The sequence below is a fragment of the Priapulus caudatus genome, unplaced genomic scaffold, assembly GCF_000485595.1.
Source record: "Priapulus caudatus unplaced genomic scaffold, Priapulus_caudatus-5.0.1 Scaffold2, whole genome shotgun sequence".
Lineage (NCBI taxonomy): Eukaryota > Metazoa > Priapulida > Priapulimorpha > Priapulimorphida > Priapulidae > Priapulus > Priapulus caudatus.
Window position 1 is genome coordinate 836,926 of NW_014577063.1, and position 6,972 is coordinate 843,897.

Below are 6,972 nucleotides of genomic sequence, written 5' to 3' on the forward strand. Positions count from 1 at the left end.
TACAGGCTGCGCCAATCTAGATGAAGCTGCACCATGTAACCAATAAGGGCAAAAACTCATCACAGTACCAACACCACCTGTCACTGGTCTAGTCACAGCCACGGCAGTGAGCCAGAATACCGTTACATGTAAAATACATGACACTACAGAATCGCCATATAAATTATACGATTTAAAGGAGCATAAACAATCTTATACCAAATTTGAGCTTTGAATTTCAAACTGTGACATTGTAGCCATATGACATCCAGGCATGTATACGATCTACTAGCAACCGGCAGTCAAATTCTTTCTAACATGACAGTCAAAAATCCATGTTTAAACGACCTCCTGCTTGAAGGGTCAAAAAGGTTATCTGACACTTACTCTTACGCATGTCACGGCAGAGAAGTAGACTTCATGTCCTTTCAAAAAAATAATGCCATAAAAATGGCTAGTCAGCCCGCTCGAAACAAAAAATTTTTCAATCGCGTCCGTCAGACCAATGTCCTCAGAAAATGTCAAAATCTGCCCTGTGGCCCATTGACCTTTTGACTCTGTGAACCGTCCAATTTCGGCATTTCAGTGATGGCCGTACCATGATCCTCATACAACCGAACTAATCACGAAGCCTTAGGTCCGAGCCTTTAGATTTGTGCCGCAATTACCGCATTCCCTGATCCGCGTATAGAACCCCCCGTTAAAGTAAAGGCAGTGAATGTTCGCCGCGCTTCTTTTAACAACCGCTATGACCTTTGACCACACTTCGACCATCGGCCGAACAGCGGTCTTTCGGATTACCCTCCCCCACGATCACCGAATATATCGTAGACCAGTACTCGAGCACCACCGATTTGTAGATTATGTGTGGCCAGGCGACACACTCGTTTGACGGCGGCACCAGGACGCCGGCCATCGCTAGTAACGGACCAGGACGGACGGACGGGACGATCATCCTTCTACGAGCACGAGCTCTACGAAGCTGCATCTGACTATCAGTCAGACTGAGACTAAAAACCATGCCTACCTAGTCCATTACCTCCGGTGCAGCTGGCGTTCTCAATCGATCATTACTCTGCTATGGTGTGCCTCCACGGAACAGGACCACTGCGTTGTTTCTAGTCGTGCAGTTGGCACAGGACAACTGGAGACTGTGCCGCTTGCCCATTGTCTGTTCTGGCACACAGATCAGTCAATTCAATAATTTTAGCAAATTTAAATAACACGTAATACCATCTGCAGGTGACACTAGTAGACCAGTTTGCAGACGTAGACAATGACAGAAATCTGTTTTTGGGGGTATTATCCTAACTAATTCGTCGCCAGACAAAATTGTCCTACTAGGGGTTGGTGTTTATTTTATCTAGTCTGTGTCTATACAACTAGGAGACTCATGTTCTCCATGCGCATACATGTAGTGACAGGTAACTATCACACCGTTAACACTCACCTGCTTAGTGTTAGCATTATATTCGCAGGCAGTACTGCGTGCGGAATGAGGCTCAGCACACGACCTTAACTACATACACATGTCATACAACATGTATGAGAAAGACGCACATCATTTTCTTACTCAGTCCTTGCCATATAAAGAAGTTCATTCAGGACGTCTGTCGCATAATTTTTCTCAATGGTATAGATCAACAAAGTTCAGCTAGCTCTTACGCAGCAAAAGCATGATTCGAATAGAAAAAGTCTGAAGTCTCTGCAGTCTTATTGTCCCCAACAGAAACCAAAATCTAAGAGTGAATCTGTTATCTAAGTTAACATAAATGTACAAGTATTATTTCACTGAACCAAAGTATATGTAATTCCACAACAAAATCCCAAGTTGAAATTCCAATCATACAATGCCGGCAGTGCCACCTTTAATGTAAATTGCACGAATGTGGCGAACTCAAAATGTAACTTGGATTAAATCGCGAACTAAACTAAGCAATATGGAGGCAGTCATGTTCACCTTATTCCGTTTGGCGAGCCAACATGGTCATCACAAGCTCACCCTGGAGGAGAGTGGACACGTTTACGTCAGCATGAGGCATTTCGAACATCGAACTCTCATCTCTTGGTTGGAAAACTTTCGTATAGGCCTGATCTTTCTCCTTGACAATGTTTTCTAAAGCATAAAAGCATAAAGTAAAATATATATAATATAAATATATATATATATACTATAAACTTGCATGATCATACTGCAACTGGTAGTGGAGAACCTAATGAGCAGCCCAGTGCAGTAAATATATATATACAATTTTGATCAGTTGAGCCTAGTCTTACTTGGTGTTTAGGCAAGTTAAACTGCTCAATCTTGATAACCCTGTTTAAGGCATTGTGTATTGTAAATGCATATTTGCCCCAGTAATGCAGAAATGTTGGCATGTTTAAGCTAATCTGAATTGGAAGTATATTATGCATGCTCAGGCCTCGTGCTTATTTTCAGATCTGGTTGCTCCCTGTCAAGCAACAGAAAAGGCAATTTTACTCTGGTTTTAACTTGTCAAAAATTTACTTGCAATCTAGAGCCGTTAAGGTACAATTTTTTAGTTCAGTGGTAATCATATTTACAGTAATATAATTATGGAAAATCGTAATGAAATTACACAACGTCTTATTTTTGCGAGCGTGATTGCGCAGCTTTTTCTCAATTCCAGGAAAGGAGTTTGCTGTCGCTCTCTCATACCAGGGCTGCCCACCCCCGTACATATTCAGTAAGAAACGTCCCACGGGACTGAAACAATCGGCTAGCAGCTATACCCCCCACCCCCCGTTACTTTCAATCAATGCCTTCCAGCCAAGCAGGCGATGTACACAGCGCACGAGTCGTGCACAGCCGACAGACACGCGGTGCGGCGCGCTTCTTTTGCTCGACTTTCGAAAGAAGTACAAGTGTTAGAAATGCGTCATGCCGATAGCGCACCTGGCTCAAAGGATGCTAGGAATTTACACAGCTGGACATTTTTTAGTTGTCCGATCGGGCAACATAAGCCAGAGAATAATTTGTTTCGACGTAGACTTTCACTTTCCGCGGCACAATCGACAGACCGAGTTAGTGTCAAGGGCCTGCATCTGCTATACTTGCGTTACAGCAGAAACCAGATAACATAACAATAACAAAAATTCGGTATTCATGATAATATATTTCAAGATATTCCTAATGCAACCAGTGGCTGCTTATTCTCTGCCACCTAGTGGTGATTTTCGAAAATATTGGAATTCAAGTTTTGTGAAACTAACTGACAACAATGGATGGCATAAGTTCATTTTCCATTCTACCTAGCTCGCAACGCTGACCATGTCAGGTAACTCTAAGGCATGGTGTACGACAGACGTTTCTGCGTTGTGTTTTTTTTATCAAATTTGACAGTACTAGTATATAATAACTTACCTTTAGCTTGGCTTCTTTTGACTGTTCATCTAGCCCGACAACTTTCTGATCAGTACAGGAAAAACGCTTTGAGCCCGCAGCTATAAATGTGAATCGATGAATATCCAATCATTATTAATATGATATGTTTAATTCTCAGGTCCGTTAGGGCCAGCCTTTATATTGGCGGGGGGGGGTCGTTATTTAAATGTTGGAAGATTGTGAGGCACTGAAGCGACCGAGCGAGGAGCAGTATGCGACCGAGCAGGGGTGAGGTGCTTGGATGGGGTGTCCCGCCTGCCCACACGATGAGATTTTGCGCAATTATTACACTAAAATGGAGTGATCTGGTGCATACCTGAGGCTGAAATTTCTTGCAATATTATATTTTTTGTTTGCCTGGGCGGGCCTTGAGGGGGGGGTGTTCGTAGCGAACCCCCGCAACCCCCCTTCTACGGGCCCTGAATTACTTAGGATTATATTAGGATTAGACTAAAGTTTGCTATAACAGACCAATATGCTAGATTTCAACGACATAGCGCAAACTCACACTTGAAAAAAATGCTTCTATTAGCAAAGTAGAACTGGGTTGACCCAAAATTACAAAAAAGCCTGTCTATAATTAGTAGTAATGTCGATTGCAATCACAGATGAGTGTGTTTTGCGAGATTTTTGTGAGCCTGACGTCCATGTGCTTCTGAGATACCCAATGCATGGTGCCGCGGGTGGTGAGTATTGAATGGTGGGCTGTGACGCTTGACACAACTTCATAGAATTAACTGGAAAAAATTTGAACATATACCACAGTATGTTTTCCGTAGTGATAAATAACATTTAACAACTGTTTTCTCAAAGTGATAGCCGAAAACTTCCCCACTGCTGATAGCTCTCCAACGTTTGCTGAACGGCAGCGCATGACCAAGGACCACCCTGGTCTCCACTTCAGGACCAAACAGGGCCACAATTTTACCGTACGATAAGAGTTTGCTTACGCCGCTAGACTAGCGCTGAAACGTGGGCTTGTGGCGTGTGCGCCTGTTAGTACTCTAGTAGCAAAGCCCCAGCGTAATATGGCATTCTTTTTTGTTTCATAATTGCGATTTTGTTTTATGGTGATTTTAATCAAAGCATATAACAATTTGATTTACACATATAACATCGATTTATCATATATAACATTTGATTTATCACATAATATAACATTTGATTTTTATTGCATATAAACATTGATTATCTCATATAATATTTGCTTAGTTTAAATCAATATGTTATAATGAATAAATCAACAATAATTCTGCTCTGTTTAAAATGTTGCACATTATTTGATTTTATATCAGAAAAGGAATCAAACCCAATTCGATCCCGGCATCAAACGCATTACGTTTTGAAATCGAATGCCTCGATCACGGATCGAATGCTTCGATTCACGGATGCGAATGATTCGATTCGCGATCGAATGATTCGATTCGCGATCGAATGCCTTCGATTCGCGATCGAATATTCGATTACGCGACGAATGATTCGATTTGCAGATCCGAGATATATTCGACTTTCGCAAAATATGAATTGATTCGATTCCAAGAATCAATGATTCCGATGCAGAAATCGAATCATACGATGCGCTGACAATTTATACGGCCGACCGCGACGTTCCGACTCAAGGCGCCATCTATCACAACTTGAGCAAAACGGCACATAGTTCAACTGGAGCATTTTTACATTATGAGTAATTAATAATTTCTCTTGTCTTTAGCAGAAGATATCAATATAATAATCGTTACATCTATTCTTAGCCATATTGTGAGTGACAATGGGTAAGTATTTGAAACGAATGTTTATCGTTCAAAAGCACCACACAGCAAACGCATCCGGCGAAATACGGCACACACTCGTTTTTGTGTCTATCCAACTTTTGATTAACCTCCCCCGCTCCATACCTCCCATCCTCTATACTCCTCTACCGCCTCGCGTCTTCTCCCACATCCTTACGGCTCCTGCCCACGCCTTCCTCCAACGAAGAAAACCAAAATTTTTTCCCCCCCCCCTCCACGCTCGACCTCCTCCCTCTTCTACCACTCTCCCCCCTGCCCACTACGCTCCTCTCTCCCCATCTCCCAACTCCACGACCCTCCCCTCACCACACTTCCTTCCCCTACCTCCTCCCCCCTCTCTCACCCCAACACACCCTTCTAAACCCTCCTCCTCCGCCCATTCGACTTCTTCCACACACTTCTTACCGCCCTCCTCTACGCTCCTCAGTCTCTCCCACCATCCTCTACTAACTCGCCTCATTTCTACTTCTCCCTCTCCTCTAACTACCTCCTCCACCTTCTCCAAAAACCATCCTCGACTCCCTCCCTCCTTCTACCTTCTGCCCCCTCACTACCTCCCCTCTCACCTATCACTCCGCACTCCGCGCCGTCACTCTACCACGATTCTCCCCTCTACCTCCCTCCCTCCTCATAGCCTCCTCCCGCCCTCCTCGCCCACCACCTTCTAACCCTCCTCCTCCCCCTCCTTACTCTAACCACTTCTCCCGCCTCCCTCTAGGCTCCTCAGCATCTTCATCCCACCGAATCCTCTACCTACTCTCTTAGCCTTCTCCGCTCTCCTCTACCCTGCCGTCCCACCCTTGGCTCGACGCACCAATCCACTGACACTCCTCTCTCCAACCCGGCCTCTCACCATTCACCCGTTCACCCCGCCACATTCCCCCCTACCCTGTGTCCCGGTCCGCACCCGCACACCCCACCTTCCTACCCTACCCTCCCTACCACCTCTATATGCCTACCACCAAGTCGACATCCTCCCCTCCATTCTGGTGGGACACCCACCATGCTTCCACTGACGTTCACTACCTCCTTCCTGTACCCTTATCTTCTACCTCCTTTCCTGGTCCCCTTTTCGACGCTCCCCCTTCTCCCCTCCTCAGCTACCTTTCCCACGTCCTATCTACGCTCTTCTACCTCCCACCCTTCTCCGCCCTCTCTACTTCCCCACTACCTTCTCCCCTCGTCCTCTAACCAGTTCTCGTCCTTCCTCCTGTAACCCCTTCTCCCCCTCCTCATATACCTCGTCCCTCTAAAACTGTGAAACTCTCGTGACTCTGAATCGCATTATTCGATTCAACGGATGCGAATCATTCGATTCACAATCGAATCATTCGATCTGTGAATCGAATCATTCGATCTGTGAATCGAATCATTCGATCTGGTAATCGAAGCATTCTATCCTTGAATCGAAGCATTTGATCCGTGAATGTTATATGTGATAAAATCAACCATGAAACAAAAAATCGAATTATGAAACAAGAGCCGCAGAGCGTCTGGCTCATCTGAGGTCTGTTGCTATGGTTATAAACGTAACATTTAAATCGTGCGTAGTGACCCCTTTGTTAGGCGCAGATATGCAGATACACAGTTTGCGTACACATCATTTCAGCAACCTTTGCATTCTGCATACCTCCCAAATCCCATTGGTTGATACAAATCGAGTGCCTGAAACCACTGGCAGCAGACCAAGACCCGCACGTACAGCACACACACAGCGGCGCCATTGACTACTATATAACAACATGGTGTCGAACTCGCCGGCAGTCGCCGGCCGCAGTTTCCACAACTCACCGTTTT

The 6,972-nt window shown here is 44.8% G+C and overlaps 1 protein-coding gene across 3 annotated transcripts in view; it reads right to left on the bottom strand.

Annotated features, from left to right (window-relative positions):
- Nucleotides 1–6,972, bottom strand: part of LOC106820021 (protein phosphatase 1 regulatory subunit 21-like) — a 28,522-nt gene that overhangs the window by 9,477 nt on the left and 12,073 nt on the right. The gene's annotated exons all lie outside the window — the stretch shown is intronic.